Raw genomic sequence first — 20912 nt, 5'->3', positions numbered from 1 at the left:
TGGGTGTGTTGTCCTTGCATATGTATAATCCACTGTGGATTTCCCTTTAAGACTTTGGTGTAATCAATATTTACTGGTCACGTACCTTTGAGTGTATTAGGTGTTTGACAACCTTCTTTGCAATTTACTAATCCCAAACCTTCGTTTCTGATGGTAGGATAGCTACAGTCGCAAGACAAATTTTATGTTGCAAGAGGAGTCAAGGGATGATTTTAAAAAACAGGTGGCAGTGTGGTTACGTTTGGAGCAAATAAAGGCAACCATCTGCTTGATGGTTGCCCTCCAGTTGGATCAGTATCAAACGCGATACCTAATAATCTCTTCTTAAAACTGTATTGCAATTGCATGTGTATTCTGCAGTCATTTCATTTCATAAAGCTTTATTCGGAACAATAAAATACATGTCCATAAAAACAAACATTTCATTAAAAAAGAAAAACACATATATACATGATATTATAATTATCCAGTGCAGGTTGGAATAAATAAATTAAAATTCATTAATAAAACACATACTTTTCCTAACACCAATTGCCTTGAGTAGGAAAGTGGCCGTAAAAAAGCAAATGTCCGGGTGATGCATATTAAAAAGCAGTTTCATAGATTCTATAATTGTTCTTACACCAAATCTTTTTAGGATGGGCTTTAAATAGAATTTCCGCAATTCACTATACAAATGGCATGAAAAAAGAAAGTGCGTAGTGCTCTGTTCTGACTTGTTATCACAGGCACATGGTCCCGAAGGACGTAATTTTATGTTTGGACATGCAACCAGGTGATGATAAAATACATGTCCATAAAAGCACATACAGTTATGAAAACAAACATTTCTGCAGTCATGTACCTAGTACACACTGACATCAGAGAAATAAGTGCTCGGGTGTGCACTGTGCTTTCAACAGAACAGTATGCAAATTCGCATACATCAGCACTAATTAGCTCCGCCAGTCTGGAGCGCCCCACACTGTCTTTGCAAACAAGGCGCTTTATTTTATTGACTCCAATGTCAAACGTGAAGAAATCACCAATAAGAAAACCCTTGGATTCACAAGATTATTTCCGGGAAGGCAATACATAAAACTCGGTAGGAAGCACAGTGGTTCCCACACCACGCCGTTGTCTATGGATACTGTACTTTGGGCTCGTGCCAGGCGCGTGGTTGTTGACTCAATCGCCTAACCCTCCCATCACAGACCGTGACTAAGAGGCCAGTAGTAAAAGAAGGGGCTCCAATTAGTGCAACAAGAAAAAGAAGGACGGGTTTTTGCAGCGCCTTCTTAAAAGTTGTTCCCCATTGCCAGTCTGCTGGTCTCACACAGGAAAACGCAATGACTTGCAATAAAAAAAATGTAACACGCCGTTTTAGCTGAAAAACATACATATAATTGTAATAATACATGCAAAGTCGTAACCTGAACTAACAGTCAACAATCGTGCTATATGTCATCTGGATCTCCATTTTAAAATGGAAATATGTTTAAGCGGGTACAAAAATATATCTATATTGGCGTTAAGAAACAAACCCTCTCTTCCAGCACTAAATCCAGCACTAACTAGAAAGCTGAACACTCGAAGATGGCAGCCCCAAAGTTGACAACACTGAAGTGCTATGTCATCGCCACCAGTCTTTCATTTCCATGACCCAGTACAATACTATTCTCGTGCTAAACTGCCGTTACAAGCCTGCCACTGCCGCCAGCTTAATTGGTATTGGGACGGGAAGCAGTGACGACGTCCTTGTTGCTGTGCTCGTGCAAACATAGAACAAAACGAAAGACTAAATACAACGGCCAGTGAGCGGCTTCTTTCAGATTGACGTTAGAGATATCGCCATCTTGGAAGAGAGCCTTTTCCTCTTTATGTGTACAAGTTGCGCTGGTTAAAATCCATTTTTTCCAAACAAAAAACAATCAAAAATCAAATGTTTGTAAATTACAAATAAGTAAGTAGATTACGTCAACAAATTACATATGAATATCTGAACGTCATTAATCAACAAATCTTGTGAACAGCTGGTATGACACAGCTTAATATAGATGTGATTTGCTTTCAGGCATAAAGAATAAAAAGCAAGTATATTTCATTCTATTTCACAGACCATATCTATTTGAGTGTAAAACAAGCAGGGATTATTTCCATTTCAAATATGGCATCGGCTTTCCAAGTTCCGGCAGCTGGCAGACGCCATTTTAGACAGCCTGCTCTGTTTGCGCCCTGCCTGCTGGGGGTTTCGTCTTCGTCAGCTAGTCTGCTCCGCCCTCCGCGGCGGTGACTCTAAAGCCTGGGCCGCGGGGAGAGACCTTCAGTTCAGAGGTGGAAGAGGCTGCTGGCGGCGCTCGGTCCGGTGAATGTGAGGCGGAGCTGCGGGGGGGGTCACAAGTGGGAGCCGAGACGTACAGAAACCGTGATAGAGACCACCTATTCTGCTGAGCAACCGGGAGACACAAAGAGTCTGTACCTCCCTCGGATTACTCGAGAGTAAGAAGCGCCCATCAAACTCTTTCTTTGTTTTCGAAGGTGCTGAAAGGAACAACCCGTTTGTCCGAATCCTCCGGGTGAAATCTTTCTCTGACTGGAGTGTGCTACACCCACCAAGGGTTTCTAATTTTTTTTTGCTGGATCTTGTTTTAGAGCTCCACGGTGGTTTGCCAGGCGTTGTGAGGAGGCACCCGACAGCCTTATATGGAAAACAGTCAAGAGGCTGCTATGGCTTTGGTTGAGTGCGGAACTCGCCTTGCTTTGGGATGTTAATGATCTGGGGCACCGCAGGCAGTTCTCGTCTTTGTTCTACTGCTGGGTGCCTGGTTAACCGGAAGCACAAACGGAGGCGTCGCTGGCTGAGGCCTTCGCCGTGACTCAGGGTTTTAATGTTGTGCGAGGAGCCCAGGCGGTGTATGCCTCTATCCTGGGTGCTGGAAGCCTAGTGCCTTCAACTTGTAACCCAGGGGAAGCGAGCCTGTCAAGCGGAAGCCCAGCAGCCCTGTAGTTTTCAGAAGGTGTTGTAAAGTTGTGTGTGTGTGTGTAATCAACACTTGATTCTCTTTATTGTATCCTGTTTAAGTCGAGGCAGGGATAAGTCTGAGCGGAGTCGGGAGACTCTTGGTTGGCCTGACACCGAGGACAGCTTGCGGTTTGCTGTGAAGCACTTGATCTGGCTTTGTTTCTTTACTAGTGCCGTGGCCCTGTTATTTTTGTAGTCAACGTTTTGTTGTATTGTGAAGCGATCACCGTTTTGTGTTCTTGCTAAATATTCATTGTGTTGCTCTTTTTATGACTCCATGCTGGGAGCTGAACGTGGACGATTTGATGGCCTTGTACTATACTTGCTAAATATTCATTGTGTTGCTCTTTTTATGACTCCATGCTGGTAGCTGAACGTGGACGATTTGATGGCCTTGTACTATACTTTAGTATTTTATGTTACATGGTGCTGTTGGTGTTTTGCTTTGCGTTATCATCGAGGCTCTTATACTCCAGAAAAGGACGCGTGAATGTACTTGTTTTCTCATTCTCTTCCCGCCCCAACACACTTGTGTCCAGGTAGGTTGGGGCAAGTTTGCTAACACTTGTCACGGATGATTTAGCCTTTATTAGTTCACTCTGTACCGACCTGCAGCACGTAGTATTCGGGCGCTCGCGGCATCCCTCGATGCTAGTAGCTGCGATCTGGGGTCACTGCTCACTTGGGGGAACGGCGCAGGCTCTGTCAGCGGAGCTGCAGGTAGTGACGGCCGTGGCAGCCTCGGTCTGCCTATAAATAGCCGCTGATCTCAGCGTCGGGCTGTGCTGCGCGCGCAGCTTCTCGTGGCTGTGTCACATTGCAGGCTTGTGACAGCATCTGGATGGGCTGCGCGAGCAGCGGCACGTGATCATGCGCGCTCACGCGCAGGACAATGGGACGACCAGGAGCACAGCTGGTCTGTCAGTCACTGTCAGAGGGCGGGAAGCCTCACCTGCCGGCGCCCGTCCCCTACTGCCCTCGGCCAAGCGCAGCTGTTATCTACCAGGATGTGCCCAGCAGCAGTTGGCCACCACGTGACGGCTTGGAGCATTGCATCTCCTTACAGTACAGTGCGTGCATCCATCCATTCCCGGTTTAACATGCATTATTATTATTGTGCCAGCGAGCAACGTTTTCTTAACCTTGGTTATAGTCTTACTCGAGTTAAGTGTGTATCTTTATTTCTGTTGGCGCATTTTGAAGACTATGCTAGCTCAAGTGTTGTGCCTCCAGTACTTACTGGACGAGCTGCTAAACATGAGTTTAGAAACGCTGTTTTCTTCACTCAAGTACTGCGCATTCTTCTAATGTAAACAGGCTTCTACAACAAGTTGTTTCTACGGCCAGTATTTTGAATGGAACCTAATTTGTTCAAATGCATTATAACATTTTGTATAGTGCAGCAAATCGCTCAGTCTTCGAAGCGCTCGTTGTGACTGAGGCTACCCTGTTGTTCACAAACCTTTTAAACTAAGTGGGAAGCGTTTAAATTGTCCAAGTACCTCGTCCTTTAAATGCGCTTGTACCTGGGTTGTTCTTAGAGGCTGAACATATACCTGCATACCTATGATATACATACCTGTTGTGTACGCTGCTGCCCTTCGTTGTGTTGGTAAGGGTTCGATCCCCGGCTCCGGCGGCAGGTTAGCCCAGCACCATGCGACTCTGGGCAATAGCTCGCTTAATCTTCCCAACGGCCCCCCAGCGCCTAGAGACCCTAACGGGTGATTGTGCGCTATACAAATGTGGATTATAAGGTAGGAGTAGTAGGTTTGGGAGCAGCCCTGTCTCTACCACCTTCTTGAATTCCAAGGGACTCGTGAGACGTGGCTTTTTGTGTGACTTATCCCCTTGTCTTGTTGCGTTAATTGTCCTATGCCTAGTAAAAACACAGGAATCCCCCCTCCGCGTTTTAATTTGAATGTACTTTTACCTGATAAAACCGCAGACAAACTACCTCCATCCAAGTTTTCCAATACTTTTGGAAGAGGTGTGGCGCCGCGGCCAGGGCGACTGACGCTGGAATCTGGGGACCACGGTTCGATCCCCGGCGGCAGGTTAGCCCAGCACCATGTTACTCTGGGCAATAGCTCGCTTAATCTTCCCGACGGCCCCCAGCGCCTAGAGACCCTTACGGGTGATTGTGCGCTTTACAAATGTGGACTTTACTTTTTACTTTTGTACTCCCAAGTGCACCCAACTAAAACATTGCGAACAGTTATTTAACGTTAGTTGTAGCCTCTCATCAGTAAGTATTCAAAGTGCGGTATGCACCAATACTCGCTAAATGTTAGTGAGCGCTACCTTTACCGATAATAGGTTGTGTGTGTGTGTGAATATATATCGACGTAGCTGTTTTACTTCTTTAAGGAAACATATGTTACATAGTGCACGAGACGTGTACATATTTTGAAGGAACGCACTGCCGTGACTCCTGTTATGACTTTAGCATGTCAGCAAATTATTTCACCATAGCAGTTGAGGCCTACCTGACGTGTCTTGTTTACTTGTAGTTCAGGGGCCTTAAATATGCGTCTGCCTTGTTTACATGCAACTGAACTTGACGGCTAGTGCCGGATGTCTTTGTGTTTGCCACAACGTTCGTGTTTTTAAAAAAAAAAATTATGGGTTTGTGGGTACTTTAGGGCACGTAAGGACTGTTTTATTTTTCTAGGCCAACTGATTTTAGCCAGTCTAAGCGAACACAAACATTTCGCTTGTTGGCTTTGTGTGTATGTATATCTCAATCTCGTTTATCACGATTTGCAAGTCTGTCAGAGGTCCCAACTTTATCCTATGCAGAGGTGGCTAGTCGGTTATCGAAATTAACCAAGATTGGTTTCCTGTTTGTAAAGCTGCAACGTACTTGGACCCTTCTTCAGTCTGTTTATACTGCCAATACTATTGTAGTCTTCCAAAGGTACAATGATTCTGCCTGGCGCTCTGACTTGTGGCTGAAAGAGTAGTATTCCTTAGTCTCAATGGGTCCTTAATTTAAATGTAAAAATTAGGATCAGTTGTGTTCGATTTCTCTTGTAAACTCAATTTTTGCTCTGAGAACGTTGTTCACTGTTTTCCTTACAGTGAATGCAAGATAAGTACTTGGTGAACAAACGGACTAGGAAAGTAACGTTTTAGTTTAGAAGGTGTTTTGGCGAGATACAAATCTGAAAATGGATATTTCCCTCGTAATGCAATTTGAGGGATGCCATGTCTAAAGGCAAAGTAGCATGGGCCACTGCAAACTAACTAGAGGTGCCAATGTATTGGCCTTGTTAAACAATCTCACTAATCCCCATGGGATATTTTAGTCTTGAGAAATATACATCTTTGACTCCTAGATCCGGGCTGTAAAAGCCTTCTCACACAATTACTGTGTACATTGTACTACTTTTTAGACCGTGAATATGCTACAAAACACCTTTATAAAAAAAGTTGGTGGGGGAGTATGCTTTTGGAACAAAACTGGTTTCATGCTGCACATCACTGCAACACGCTGGTTTCATGCTGCACATCACTGCAACAAGCTTAAGTCTGTGCACACAGTATTGGTACTGTTGCTTATAAAACATGTAAATGTATGCTTTGGGTGATAAAGGGCACACTAGATCTACAATATAATAGTGATGGTTAATTCCTCCTGTAACAAACTGCAAAATATACAATGGAGACTTGAACAAATTGCTAAAAGAACTGCCTGCTCTTTCGATTTTTCTTGTTGTGCAAATGTGAATAATTTAAATATTCTCTTCCAAGAGGTACAGTGAATCTTTAGTTCTCACCAATATGCCAACTTAAAAGCTTGACTCTTCCTTGCAGTACTTGGGTTTACACTGCGTAAAGAGAGTAAGACTGGTGACAACAGTACATAAGCTCATCAAGTACTATTTACACTACCTTCAGTGAGGGAGCTGTAAAAACTAGGCACAAGGTCCCTTTGCTGCAGTCATTCTAGAAGATCCCAGTGTAAGTTGACTTTCTAAATCCTTTGTCCTGCAGTCTGATGTTGGTTGCACAGTGTTCACTAGTTCTCCTACCTTTTACAATTTATACCGGCTTGTTCACACAAGTTCCTTCTTGGTACTAGAAGTTGCTAACACCTGCCTCCTTCCATCTTCAATCTCTGTGACTCTTGGGGCTCGAATCACAAATAGTCTTTTAACGCCATGACTTCTTTCTAACTTTAAACGCATGTCTGGTAATTTGGACACAAACATCACCGTCCTAGAGCATACTGGCAAAAGAGACTGTCTTGTACCAAGTCACTTTTAAAGAAAGCGCAACAGTTTTTTTTTTTCAAATCATCATACTCTTTCATCTGGATGGTGGTTACACCCTGCTTCATGGCCTCCCAAACTCCACGCTGACATCCATTAGGGGCATCATACATGCTGCAGTACATCTGGCTGGAGCTCCACCATCTCCCATTTCTTGGCTATGCTATCTTCAAAACCACAGGCCTCCTTTACAAAGCCACCCTGACCAGTCCACCTGCTTACCTTTTTAGGCAAGCTCGTAATCTCTGGTGTATCTTGGAACCCTTGTAGCCAGACCACCATCAAACCGGAGACTAAGGCACTTTTCTTAAGTTTTTCAGAATCCAGGTGTTCATCGTAGTGAATAAATAACAATGCCCTGAGGTATGTCCGTTATCTGGTGGGTGCAATAAATGGCAACTACAATGAGTTTCTAGGGAACTGCACAGCTTTAGGTGCTCACACCTGGGAATTAACTGATGCAGTAAGTACCACCCAACTCATAATTCTGACCCCTGCCTAAATGGTTCAGAAAACAACAACCCACGCACAAACCGCACACAAAGGGACAAAAAAGGACAGCAGGCCTTCCATATATGCACCAAGAATATCAGGCTTACCTGTAGCCACATTATGGTCTGCTGGAATTATTCAATTGTGCGGCTGCAACGTTTTGAGATTTATTATCATTTTGCCACATAATCCATCACCAGCTGCATGATAAAAAAAATATGCATAGGTAAAACGGTTTGTGATTCTAGCTCAAATGGTTCCTGAGTTACTAAACTTGGGCACCTGGTGTCATCCTCTATTTCACACTCCACTGTATGCTTGCTTTGGTCTGTGTACAGTGCTACCATGCCTTTTTTGGGTAGGTTTATGCTGTGCAAATCATACATACGATCAGTAGCAGCTATTGTGCCGGGGGTACAATCTGCCTCTGTAGGGCCAACAAACTTTCCAGCTGCGAACAAACTAGAGCCCACACCAGAATCGTGCCCATTAATTTTAATCCGTCAAATGTTTTGCAATGCCGAGACCCTAACCTAATTTCCTCTTCCTTCTGGACAAAAGATTTGTGGCAGAGGTTTTTAATTCGATGTGTAATTACATACGGTTTCCTTCAGAGGAGACCTAATATCAAATGCCCATTATGAGCACCTATGTCCATTGGCTCCAGTCTTCTCACGTGCAAGGTTAGTGGCCTTTTGTGTATCTCCTGTAAGCACAACTGGTCATGCGGCACCACACCAAAGTGCACCACCCCCATAAGTGCATGACTCATGAAATATAGAAGGCAAGATGTCTGTGCCTTTCTTATTTCAACTGATCGATCCTTTTATATAATGTGTTGAAGGGTATTAATTAATTAAAATTAATTAATTGTGGGTTTCTAAAGCGCTAGAATCGACTCCCGAAGGAGTATCTCTGCGCTGGGGAACCCGTCCTGGCTTTCCCTGTGAGATGGTCCCTACTGGGTATCTCCAAGGTGAAACCAGGCATCCCCGGCGTATGTGGGGGGCCGTTGTGGAGATGAGGCAAGCTAATGCCCAGAGTTGCCGAGTGTGATCCCTGATTAGAGTAGGCACCGAGGCGAGAATTATCGAGTCCGCTGACACTGGTCCACAACCCTGCCGCGTCGGGAATTGAACCCTGGTCCCGGCCCATCCTCTGCTTCCAGGTCTGCCGTCTCTAACCAGTGAGCCACACCACTCCCAAACCAATATCTCTTTGGAACATTTGGAAGTGGTGGTCTTTCTGGGTTGGGAGTGTTCCTAGTATGCAAAATGCAGACTGCGGAAGAAGCGCTACCACACTAAAGCACTCGTAGTCTAGTTTTACACGTACTCCTTGTTTAAAGAGCGAAAACTAGTTTGGCTGGATTATTCTGGGGGTGTTTGAAACTAGATTGGATAATCTGGCACTGTGGCCATACCTGGAGAAATGTGGTGGGATCTAACTGCTGCCACGCATGGCCCACCTACATATCCCCTCTTGAGATTTCTCTTCATCCATGAATCCTCACAACCATAGGGCAGAAAGTAGAGGAGCACAAATGATTTTATCTTAAAGTACTTGGAGATGAGCAAAGGAACAATACTGACGGAAAGCAACTGGTACAGTGTGTGCTGCAATGAATTGCCTGCAGTGAATTATACTAAAAACCAGACTATCGAGCAACCGTGGTTCGGGGAGCATTGACTTTGCACACTTAACGCATCACTGTGTTGTTTAGGCTTAGTTATTCCAGTCATGGACACTAATTCAAACTGCACACCGTCAGTGAACTAAATGGAGGAAAATCACTAAGCTGAAACAATCTACACTTGGCTCAAAGCATGGCGCCTGCACAGTATTTATCATGACTGCCCCAAGTCAATGCAGTCACTGTTTCATGCTTCCGTACACTAAAGAAGCCCAACCCTGAGGAAGATTTTCAAATGGCTCTCAATCCGCACCAGAAAAACTATTGCGCACGCCCTGGTTACACGCAAGATAGACTATGGGAACATCCTGTATGCTGGGGATCAACAAAAAGCCCAGCAGAAGGTTTCAGAACTTGACGGCCAGAAGCACGCTCAACTTCACACACTGCACTCTCATCACTTCACACCACACCTAAAGAAGCCCAACCAGCTTCCCATTGAGAAACTAGCACCATTCAAACTCCTCACCCACACTTTAAAGGCACTACATAGCACTTGCCCATCATACCTCAACAAGTGCGTCTGCTTTCACAAACCTTCAGGCTTGTCCGGACTCCTGGCACCGCCCCCATGCAGGAATCTGTATCTGGCGGGCCAGCCTTCTACATGACTCCTAAAGCATGCAACGACCTGCCACTACACAGAAGAGCCTTCTCACTACTTGAGTTCAGTGAGAAGCTGAAGACCCGGCTTTTAGAGTAGTACCACTAGGCCCTAGGTGTGCCTAAACTCAACTGCTTAATGCCAGACTACCCTACCGGTTGATGGTTCGCTCTACAGATATGCATGCCATAGCTTCTAGGTGTGGAAGCATGCAAGCTGAGCAGAACTGTAACAACATAAATGGGTGTGTGACACAGTAGCACAAGTTGTTCTCTCACTGCGTAGACTCCACATTTAAAACCTTCGAACAGCAGAGATCGTTGCATGACACTGCTAGAAGACTCGACTGCCACCTCTTAAAAAAAATGTCATTTTTATTGGTTTATCAGGTGAAAGTCTGTTTTGGTTCTTCCCCCCCCCCCCCCCCCCCCCTCATATCCGTTATTCTTAGGATCATTAATCCCAAACAATTTAAGGCAGTGTTCATCATTGCTATGTAAATGGTGGGGATTCAATTTACCAATGGCAGGAGGCACATAGAAATACTTTGTAAACAAAATCGCATAGCCAAGATTTGTCTGAATCCTACTTATAACCTTCATCCATGGGACCTGGCTCCTACAAAGTTTGCCTCTAGACTGCACACTTTCTAAAAGGCAATTCATGCTGACGTACGAAGATGGATATACTTTTTATCTGAAGATGTTGCAGCGTTCGTTTCTCCCCACACCTCTTGGAATTTAAGTTCTTGATAGAATAAGATTGTTGGTGGATACAAGAGACGCCACTGGGTGTTTCCATTTTCATATATTTTTATTATTAGTCAATAGCAATTTCTCCTGCCTCTAGTTAGTTCGTTCGTTCTTCTTGGTGACGGTCCTTCTACAATAGCGCTAGGACACTCCTTGGAGTAACAGTCACGCTTTATAAATCACACGCATGGACACAGACAATGTTGAGGCATTCTATGGTAATCCTCAACCAGATATTCAGCACTGGCCCAATGTAGCACAGGTTTAACTGATTGCTTTGCCTCAAGCCTGAACTGCACAGTTCTCAACTGTGCCCCATTATAAACATCTGCTCATAACCTGAACACAGATATGAAGGCAGCTCTTTTCACAGTACAGCACACCAAAGTAATATATTGCATGATGTTAACTACAGAAAAACATCCTAGAAAAAAATTGAACACTGGAATTCATGAGTAAACAAAATGTAAAAAAGACATGACTATTCCCAGGGTAGGAGTGTCAGGGCAAGTGCATGCAGTGCTCCACAAGGACACCCCCTTCCTAGGATGACGCCGCCAATGTAAGGCTCCGCAGAGCCCCAACCAGTAGATGTCACCCCCTTATTATTGGCAATCCTTTTTTAGCAGCGTCAGACTGGAACAGAAAATAGGCAGAAATAAGTGGCCTTCATCTGTGAATTACATATGTAAACAAAGTGGGCCGTGTTTGCATATTACAAGCCAGCGCTGCACTTACACTGAAGAAACACTTAAACATGCTATATAAATAAACCATTTACCTTTGAAGCATTCTTTGATAGACGTTTATGTGCAATGATAGATCCGTATTGTTCACCTATAAATTTACTTTGCCAGTAGGCAGCACCCACAAATGAGCCTTCAAGTGCTATAGGGGTTGCTGGGCCCCAGTTAGAAGCTCAGATTACTTTGGCCAATCGGGGTTTGCTTGTGTTGCAGTGTCTATTCTTGACATGCTCCCTCTAAGATATTTAAACATGGCAGGAGTGTCTCAGCTCCTAAGACACACCTGTCCGGGTGAGATCGCACCTAGCACCAGGACACCTGGATCTTCGTCCTTTCACTCTGGGGACAACCTCATCTATAATGGTAAGGACCTTCGTGCTATTTGCCCTCCTCGCTCCACTAATTGCATTAGCCTCAATCCCTCCTCTCTTGAAACAATGCCTACATTCGCTTGCCCCTGCTGCAACTGGTGTGTAACTGGATCCAAACTCCACCTTGTTCTGAATAATCGGCCCCCTCTCATTGAAGTAACAGGGTCATGGTTTGGCTTGCTCTTATCAATACCTGATGCCCCCACCTTAACACAAATTGGAAATTGCAGACCTTTTGGATAGGCAACATCTAGGCCGACATTTTAACACTGAGACCTGGGGTGATGCTCTTGTAATCCTTTTAAGACTGCTGTCCCCTCCTGGTGCTCTTCTTAGATTAGACAGGCCACTTAAAAGGGGCGTGGGCTTGCTTTTATTTATTGCAGCTGCCTTACCGCTATTTGTGAGCCTGCATCTACTCCAGAGTGTGAAGCCTTCTTTTTAAACCTGGACTTAACAATCTCATCTTTAAAGGCCTGCTTGTATATCGTCCACCAGGTCCAAGAAATAGTTTCTTGGACAGCCTGTGTTCATTATTAGAAAACAGCCTATGCGAAGACTGTTTTACTACTCCTAGGGGATTTTAATTTTCACCTAGAATCACACTGTAATACGAATCTCATTTCGAATCAGCCAACTTATTATGCAACCTACACAACCAGCAGGACACATCCAGATGGCCTTTTAGCAGCAATCCACACCTCATGCTGCAATCTGTGCTTGCCACCGGGCTGGTTTGACCACCATACAATTCTATTTGCACTAAATATCCCTTACAAACGGAACTACCCTTTTAATTCAGGTGGTCACTCTAGCCATAGACTTGGAGTTAAGTTGATTAAAATAATATCTTAACTCAACTACCTGTTATCCCAGCCTACTGTTATACCTGAAGTGTAGGTGGCTGTGGCCGACTATACTGAATGGCTTAAGTACAGCTGTCTAAAAATGTCCCCTTCCTAACAAATAGAAGGGAATCCTCTGCCCTTTGTTTCTCTGAGGCTCTCGAACTCCAAAAAAAAATAAAAAAAGCGTGCAGAAGATGGTAAAGATGCTGGCGTAGAAGCTATGACCAAGAAGAAAAGCACCCTTATAAACTCTCTTTAGCTAAATATAAAACAAAAGTAACTACTACACTTGATTTGATTCTGATTCAAACGCTACAGAGGAACTATTTCAGGTGGTTTCTAAACTCTCCTCCTCTCCCAGTATTAACTTGGGTACTCTCAGCCAATTCTGTGACACACTAGCTTTTAGCTTCAAAGACAAAGTGGACCACATTTTTAGAAACGTTGACTAATCTAATATGTTAAATGATGATCCAAACCTAACTCCCAAGACCGCTTGTATGCTCCTCTTGTAGAATTTCCACCTACCTCTCCATAGCTAGTTACTAAAGTACTCCATGGAAGTGAAATGGGGTTCCCTGCACAATCCTGCCCTACTGGGATTCTCAAGCTTGCACCGAAAGTGATTGCCACCAATCTCTCTTCCATCTTTAATTTGTTTTTGTTTTTTCAACCAACCAGTCTTTCCATTAGCTTGGGGAAAAAGCCTCCATCATTTGTCTAATAAAGAAACCCTGTCTGAATCCAGCAGACCCCAACAATTATCGCCTCCCCGCAAATCATTGAAATAATGCTGAACACATCTATCTCTGTTCATTCATGAGAACCAGCTCTTGGCTCAGACCCAACTCAGTTTGGGTTCAGGCCAGGGCATAGCACAGGCACATCCCTCAAAGCTACTGAGGAAATCGCCACCACCGTAGACTAGGGTTTTGCTGCGGCCCCTTATCCTCCTTGACCTTCCTTGACCTATCTGTAGCCTTGATACGGTTGACCATAACATTTTGATCAACTGTTTGCCTGAACTAGAAGTTAAAGACCAGGCTTTGGCCCTTTTGACCCCCTTTCTCTGAAGTAGGAATCAACCAGTGGCTTTAGGCTGCTATGACTCCTCTCCTTACCCTGTGTGGACCCTTGGGGATCATCGCTTAGTCCTGCACGTTTTAATATATTTGTCCGATTTTGTCTTTGATCATAAGATATAACTTCGCACTTACCCTGATGACACTGCCTATCAATGACCATACAGTGCCCATGTGCTTCCTCGACTGTATGAGAGCAGTCTGCTCCTGGATGAACAGCCACTGTTTAAAGCTCAACTCGGAAAACTAAAGTGGTGTTCGTTGGCAAGCTATCCCCCTCCTGGTCCACTTTGTGTTGGCCAAATGAGACTGGCTCCTTTCCGATCCCTGTATTAAAAGCCAAGAATCTGTTTTATGTTGACAATAAGTTAAACTATGGTGCACATGTTTCGGCAGTAGTAGCCTTGTTCACTCTTAGGGATGTACGGTAAAATGTTTTTAATCAGCCTATTAACTCCTTAATTAAGGTGGTCCCTGTATTTGTTCTATTTAAGCTAGACTATTACAATGGCCTCTACTGGAGTCTTCAGGAACAACGCATCAACAGGCTCAAACACTACAAAATGCTACTGCCAGATTAGTGTTAGAACTTCCTATATTCCATGCTATGTCGCCTGGAATCCGAAAGCTTCACTGGCTTCCGGTGCAAAGTCGTGTAAAATTGAAAGCGGTGTGTGTTGCTCACAAAACTCAACACAACACAGATCCTGAATTTCTGAGACTCATTTTCCAGTGGTACGTTCCCAGCAGACCCCTTTGCTCTCTGGGATGTAATACTCTCCTAATACCCAGAGTTAGGGAAACAACCTGGGGACAGAAGCATTGTTATTGGTACTACAAAACTCTGGAACAGTCTCCCGCCTCATTTTTGGGCCAGCTCTTCATTGCTTAGGTTCTGGAAAGAACTTAAAGCATGGCTTTTTAATAACAAGTATATTTTTTCAATAATTCAAGCGTACTGGTTTAAATCTCTGGTTCAGCTAGTGCGAAGACACCAAAGGGTCTTCGTGCGTGGTATAAATTGCAATAACATATAACACACATGCAGTTACAGGTGAGCCAGCATTATTCTGTAAACAGACCTGCAGAAACGTGAGATTCTGCTCACCTATGAACACAGGTAGGCTGATATTACCCTATAAACAAACAAGCAGTCAACCAGGGGCGTTGGGAGTGGGGTCAAACTGGGACACACAGTGTCCTTTAGTAATTTGGAAAACTAAACGAGTCACTGGAGCATGCACATTGAAGTTGCTATTGCATATGCTCCAGCGGCCCTCTTGTATTTACTGAAAGGCTTGGGGGAGCCTGCTACAGAGCAGCTGTACTGGGCTTGCCCAAGCAGCCAGTGTGCCATACTGAGTACCACAGGTCTGGACTATGTGACTTCTTGCAGGATGATCTGCAGGTATGGTTTGTTTGAAGCTTGCAGCCCTCCTCCTACACCAGTCTTAGTCACAGGATTATTTTATTGGTGGTGGTGGCGGGAAGGGCTTTATAAGCAACACATGTATTTTTTTCAGAGCAGTTGTATCTTCTATGCAGTAAAACAAAACACTGTAAATTTTGAGCCACTAAACATTGTAGTTGGATCAATAGTGTAGGCTACCTATATGAAGTCAATACCCTGAGACAATCTACTATATTATTATAGGCTGTAGCAAGATAAGCAACCCCTTCTAAGCATAGGGGCCTTTAAACAAGAGAATTTAGATTTTTCACAGCCTGGTGGGCAGAAAATCTGGATTTTATTAAAGACACGGAGGCTAAATGAGCGTCACCTCTAGAGTGGTAGCTTGGCTGTTGGTGATTCTTGAACAAATGTTGGCCCGGTTTAGTTCTAAATTGTTTAAAGCTTACTTTCCTCACTTGATTCTTTCTGCTGGTTTTTGGTGGTGGAAGGAAGATGCCTTCCTTAAATTTGACTTCTGCAGCCAAGATTTATTTAGGGGGGCGTGGATAAAGGATAAAAACAAATGGCCTTGTGTTACTGCATATGGCATACTTTTCTTCAATACTTTCAGGGTGTGCCTGGCAATATTTGCACTTCCTAGTAGGGTTGGGACATACTCCTCAGTACTTTTCCCTCAAACAGCAGGTTTCTTTCACGAAAGAACTGTTTTGAAAGAACCATTTCATCCCCAGAACGTCAGATTTTCATCTTTATTAATCCTCAAACCTCAGATTGTCAGTTTCACCTAGCATACATGGTACTGACTCTTATGGATAGATTTGCCTTTACTGTTCATTGTTGTTCATACAGTTTTGATTTCCCCAACATTTTTCCTGTAGATGGTCCAGGATGGCAACATCTGCAAATGGTCATGTTTTATAGCATATGCCAGGATTATATTGAAGGTTTGGGATAGGCCACTATTATGCCAGGAATAGCCACAATATTAAGAATGGTCACTAGTATTCTATTCCCCCCCCCTCCCCGTCCATTTCATTCTATTGATTCACCACTTTTTAAATATCTATTGTTGCCACACTATTTCTACAGATACAAGTCTGTTCATGCATTATAACAGGTGTTACACCAGGTGTCTGAAACACCTCGGATAGGAGGTTCGAACCTGGAAAAAGGTAGACTCTGTATTTTTTAATTGGATACTAGATTTGTGTCGACAACCCACATGTGTGGATGCCCTGTGGGAGAGGTGTGGCGCCGCGGCCAGGGCGACTGACGCTGGAATCTGGGGATCAGGGTTCGATCCCCGGCTCCGGCGGCAGGTTAGCCCAGCACCATGCGACTCTGGGCAATAGCTTGCTTAATCTTCCCGACGGCCCCCCAGCGCCTAGAGACCCTAACGGGTGATTGTGCGCTATACAAATGTGGATTATTATTATTATTATTGTGGTTGGCAGCTCTTAAAAACACAGAGTGCTCTAGCTGCACCCTGATAGCTTTCTCTCACTTGTGGCTTTTAGCTTTCTTTTTTTTTTTTTATTTCTGAAATTCTTTATTGTATATAGAAAAATATAATTTTACATACATGGAAGAGGCTTATACATGAGTGGAAAGAAGAAAAGAGAGAAAAGAAGAGAGAGGGGGGGGGGGCATTGCATACTCTTGAGATCGTTCGCCAGTTCCCAGTTCGTGGTCTCATAGTCCAAAAGTCTCATAGTCTGGTAGTCCATATTGCGCCCATTGGTGTTCCTTGGCGTTTGTTGTCAGGCGGCTTGCTCCCCGCGCCACCCCGGGGGACAGTAGAGAGAAGTCTAGGTTATAGGTTGAGTAGGAGATGTGCTCGGTGCTCTGCTGGCACTAGCCTATTTCGGCCTGTGACCCCAGATGTTCATGGCGGCTTGTATGATGATGACAGGTAGCGATCTAAAGATCCCCACATGGTCGACTGTTTGTGCGTCTTCGGTGTGTGTTTTGCTGTTATGTTGTCCGCCCCCCTCAGGAACGTGACCCAGTTGAGCCACGCCTGTGGAGCCGCCTTTGATGTGTCCTTCCGGCTTTTAGCTTTCTGACTTTTCAAGAAGTGCTTCCTTTGGAATGCATTAGGGACTCTTTGTCATCTGAAAAGTACACTCCATCACACAGTAGACATGGTCCCTTCCAGCTCTTTTGTGTGTTCCATACACAGCCGTTTTATGTTAACTCCTCTCTTCCACCCCCCCCCCCCCCCCCCACCTACATTTGCAAAGCCTGGCATTATCCTGTGAAACCGTGTTTGCGCATGCTCTTGCTTTAATTGGCACGGTAATGCCGGACTTGTTAATTTGCCAATGCTTGTTTTTGTGTAGCTAGAAATCGGGAAGCAAGATGGGTGGTAACAGTAATGTAGTAAACCAATAAGGTGCAAAGTTTTGGACAAATACCAGTACAGTAGATTCAATGTGAAATATTTCAGTCGCATCAGAGGAACTATTGGAACCACTACACTTTGTGGGGAGTGCACGATCCCTTTAGAAGCTAGTATCATCTGTCGTCAGAAATGGGTCCGACACTACTCTGGCACTTGTATATACCACCTAATTTGCAGTTATTTAGCCGCTCACTGGAAGGCAGAAGCATGCCGTACGTGCATATCCTAGTCTGTTTCTAACAGTAATACAAACCACGCTTCTGCATAAGCACTTTAAATATCAGGTGTTACCGTTGCGCAGTTCAGTGGTACTGTTTCCTTTACCTGGGAAGGGAGAACCAGCCTTGCTAGGATTCATACAGATGAAGATGGCCTGCCGGTAAATGTAGTGAGTATTTAATTCTGCTAACCATCTAGAACGATTCATTCTGTCAAACCATATTTTGGCGCTTTAGTGAGCACATGTAGGCAGCATTGTAACTTCTGCGTGGATGCTGTCCAGGACTGCTACCACCACAAAAATCGAAACTCTTCAGTGCTGATCAAGGTTGCCCCAATATTATGTTGGGGTCCCCCACCCCAAAACTTTACATGTTCGGGTATATAAGGGAAATGGCCCTGTGCAATCTCTCTTCCCCCCCCCCCCCCCCCCCTGTTCTAAAAATATGCACACAAACTCTAATCCAGTGGTTCCCAATCTGTGCACCGTGGCTCCCTGGTGCGCCGTCAAAACTAGCAAATATTCAAGTTTAGAAGCACTTTGGGCAATGGGGTTTACATGCATGGGGTGCTGTCTAGTACTGTAAGTGGGATAAAGTTGAGGGGGTTCTCTAAAAAAAAAAAATGCATGGGCAAAGAAGTGTGACTAGGAATATTTTACTAGTGCCGCGATAGTAATACACCCTGCGTATATGATTAGAATACCTTCATTAGCTTCATCCTGATTATTTTGAGGGAGAAAAATGGAAGTACTCCCGGGTTCTGGCTTACATGCACCTCCCCCTCCGAAAACAAGCATTTACAATGCAATAGGTCTCGCAGCATTAAAGTTTGAGTTATTGGCATTGTGTATGACAATGCCATAGTTTCTCCTTGATGCAAAAGTCAGGGGAACAGGGCAAGGACCTACATTAATGTCATGGGGCCACATCACCCTGAACACTATTCCTGCATCATTGCAGAAACAGTTCCCATGCCTGCACTCCCTAACTGCATACAACAGCCCTGGCTAAGCATACCACCAAGCCCTGGCTAAGCATACCACCAACATGTAATTGTGCACACACTTATATCCATTAAATTCTGGCTGAAAGGCATGCGCTTGGGTGTAAGGAAGAAAAACACCCTCCAGGCTGCAGTCCCCGGGCTGCTCTGGGATGCACACTCCTATGCTCACAGCACCCTACATGCAACATAAAAACAACACTTTGTGCATTAAAATCACAGTCTCACAAAAAAGCATAAGTCCAACATTATAATACACACGTGGTTGGCGCCGCGCTCTGGAAAAGTAAACACAGACCACTTACCTTGTTCAACAGACCAGCTGGCGGAGAGTGGACAGCGCCGCCCCTCAGCCCGGGGAGGGTCAGCCAGCGCCCAGGTCCGCGCGCCCCAGGTCGAGGAGCAACAGAAGGAAGGGAAATTTGGCGTTATCTGCCCAGTACCTTAACGCGGTCTTTGTGCAGCGCCTCAGAGGGCTCCAAAGCGCTGTAAATTCAACATGAAACAGAGGGAGTACTGTGGAGAGGCAACCAACAAACAGGAGAAAGGAACAATCGGCTGCAGGCTGAGGAAAGACTGGATAAGATCCTCGATGGGGAATATACACAAACGCATACACACACACATAAACCAACTGGGACACACAGTCCGAATGCACTCCCTCAGACAGGCACACAACTAGGCAGACAGAAAGAAATACACAAACGCACGTAGAGGTATGTACAGTCGAACACACGGACAAACACACACGAGACACCCGCAATACCTCACACCCAATGTGGCTGGCTAGAACTGTCTCCTCTTAATGGTCCCCACGAACTTTGGTAAGAATCAGTCAATGGGGGGGGGGGTGGGGGGGCAGGATGAGGGGGGCAAGGGCACAAGCCTGGGGCAGTGTCGATCACACTGAGGAACACATGCCACAGGGGGTGTGAGGGTTCATCACACTTACTCACACATGCCAGCAGGGGGTGTTAGGCCAGTGAAAGGGGGGGAGGGCAGGGTCCATCAGGCTAGATCACGTACACAGGTCGGGGGGGGGTCCAGCTGGCGGAGAGTGGACAGCGCCGCCCCTCGGCCCGGGGAGGGTCAGCCAGCGCCCAGGTCCGCGCGCCCCAGGTCGAGGAGCAACAGAAGGAAGGGAAATTTGGCATAATCTGCTCAGTACCATAACGCGGTCTTTGTGCAGCGCCTCAGAGGGCTCCAAAGCGCTGTAAATTCTACATGAAACAGAGGGAGTACTGTGGAGAGGCAACCAACAAACAGGAGAAAGAAACAATCGGCTGCAGGCTGAGGAAAGACTGGATAAGATCCTCGATGGGGAATATACACAAACGCACACACACACACACACATAAACAAATGGGGACACACAGTCCGAATGCACTCCCGCAGACAGGCACACAACTAGGCAGACAGAAAGAAATACACAAACGCACGTAGAGACATGTACAGTCGAACACACGGACAAACACACACGAGACACCCGCAATACCTCACACCCAATGTGACCGGCTAGAACTGTCTCCTCTTAATGGTCCCCTCGAACTTTGGTAAGAATCAGTCAATGGGGGGGTGGGGGTGGGCAGGATGAGGGGGGCAAGGGCACAAGCCTGGGGCAGTGTCGATCACACTGAGGAACACATGCCACAAGGGGTGTGCGGTTCCATCACACTTACTCACACATGCCAGCAGGGAGTGTTAGGCCAGTGATGGGGGGGGGGGGGGGGAGGGTCCATCAGGCTAGCTCACGTGCACAGGTCAGGGGGGGTCACCAGGGCCGACGAGTAGAAGGCGGAAAAGCAGAACACCCTGTTCTCCATTATCGTGGCTGTGCGAGGACTGCTCTCTATTGAGGATCACAGAGGAGTGTGGGGCTAGCCGGGAAGAGGCGGCTAGTTAAACAAGCGCTCTGACACCTTCGGGTAAAGTCTGCGCTCATCACTGAGCTCGCGCAGCAGAGGCCACCAACGTCATCAGCTATGCCAAGAAAAGAAACAAGAA

General features: G+C 45.4%; 1 protein-coding gene across 2 annotated transcripts in view; it reads left to right on the top strand.

The window, feature by feature from the left end:
- The first annotated feature begins 2245 nt into the window (after positions 1-2245).
- The window catches only part of ZFAND5 (zinc finger AN1-type containing 5), a 31520-nt gene continuing 12853 nt past the window's right edge, over positions 2246-20912 (top strand). The window contains exon 1 of one of the 2 annotated variants that reach the window (XM_078675762.1): positions 2246-2478. The gene's annotated coding sequence lies outside the window, so the exon portion shown is untranslated. Of the gene's footprint in view, positions 2997-20912 lie in introns of both variants that reach the window. The other variant, XM_078675763.1, reaches the window with a different exon arrangement.

The sequence above is a fragment of the Lissotriton helveticus genome, chromosome 2_1, assembly GCF_964261635.1.
Source record: "Lissotriton helveticus chromosome 2_1, aLisHel1.1, whole genome shotgun sequence".
In the NCBI taxonomy this organism is placed as follows: Eukaryota; Metazoa; Chordata; class Amphibia; order Caudata; family Salamandridae; genus Lissotriton; species Lissotriton helveticus.
This window is presented reverse-complemented; position numbering and strand designations above follow the sequence as displayed.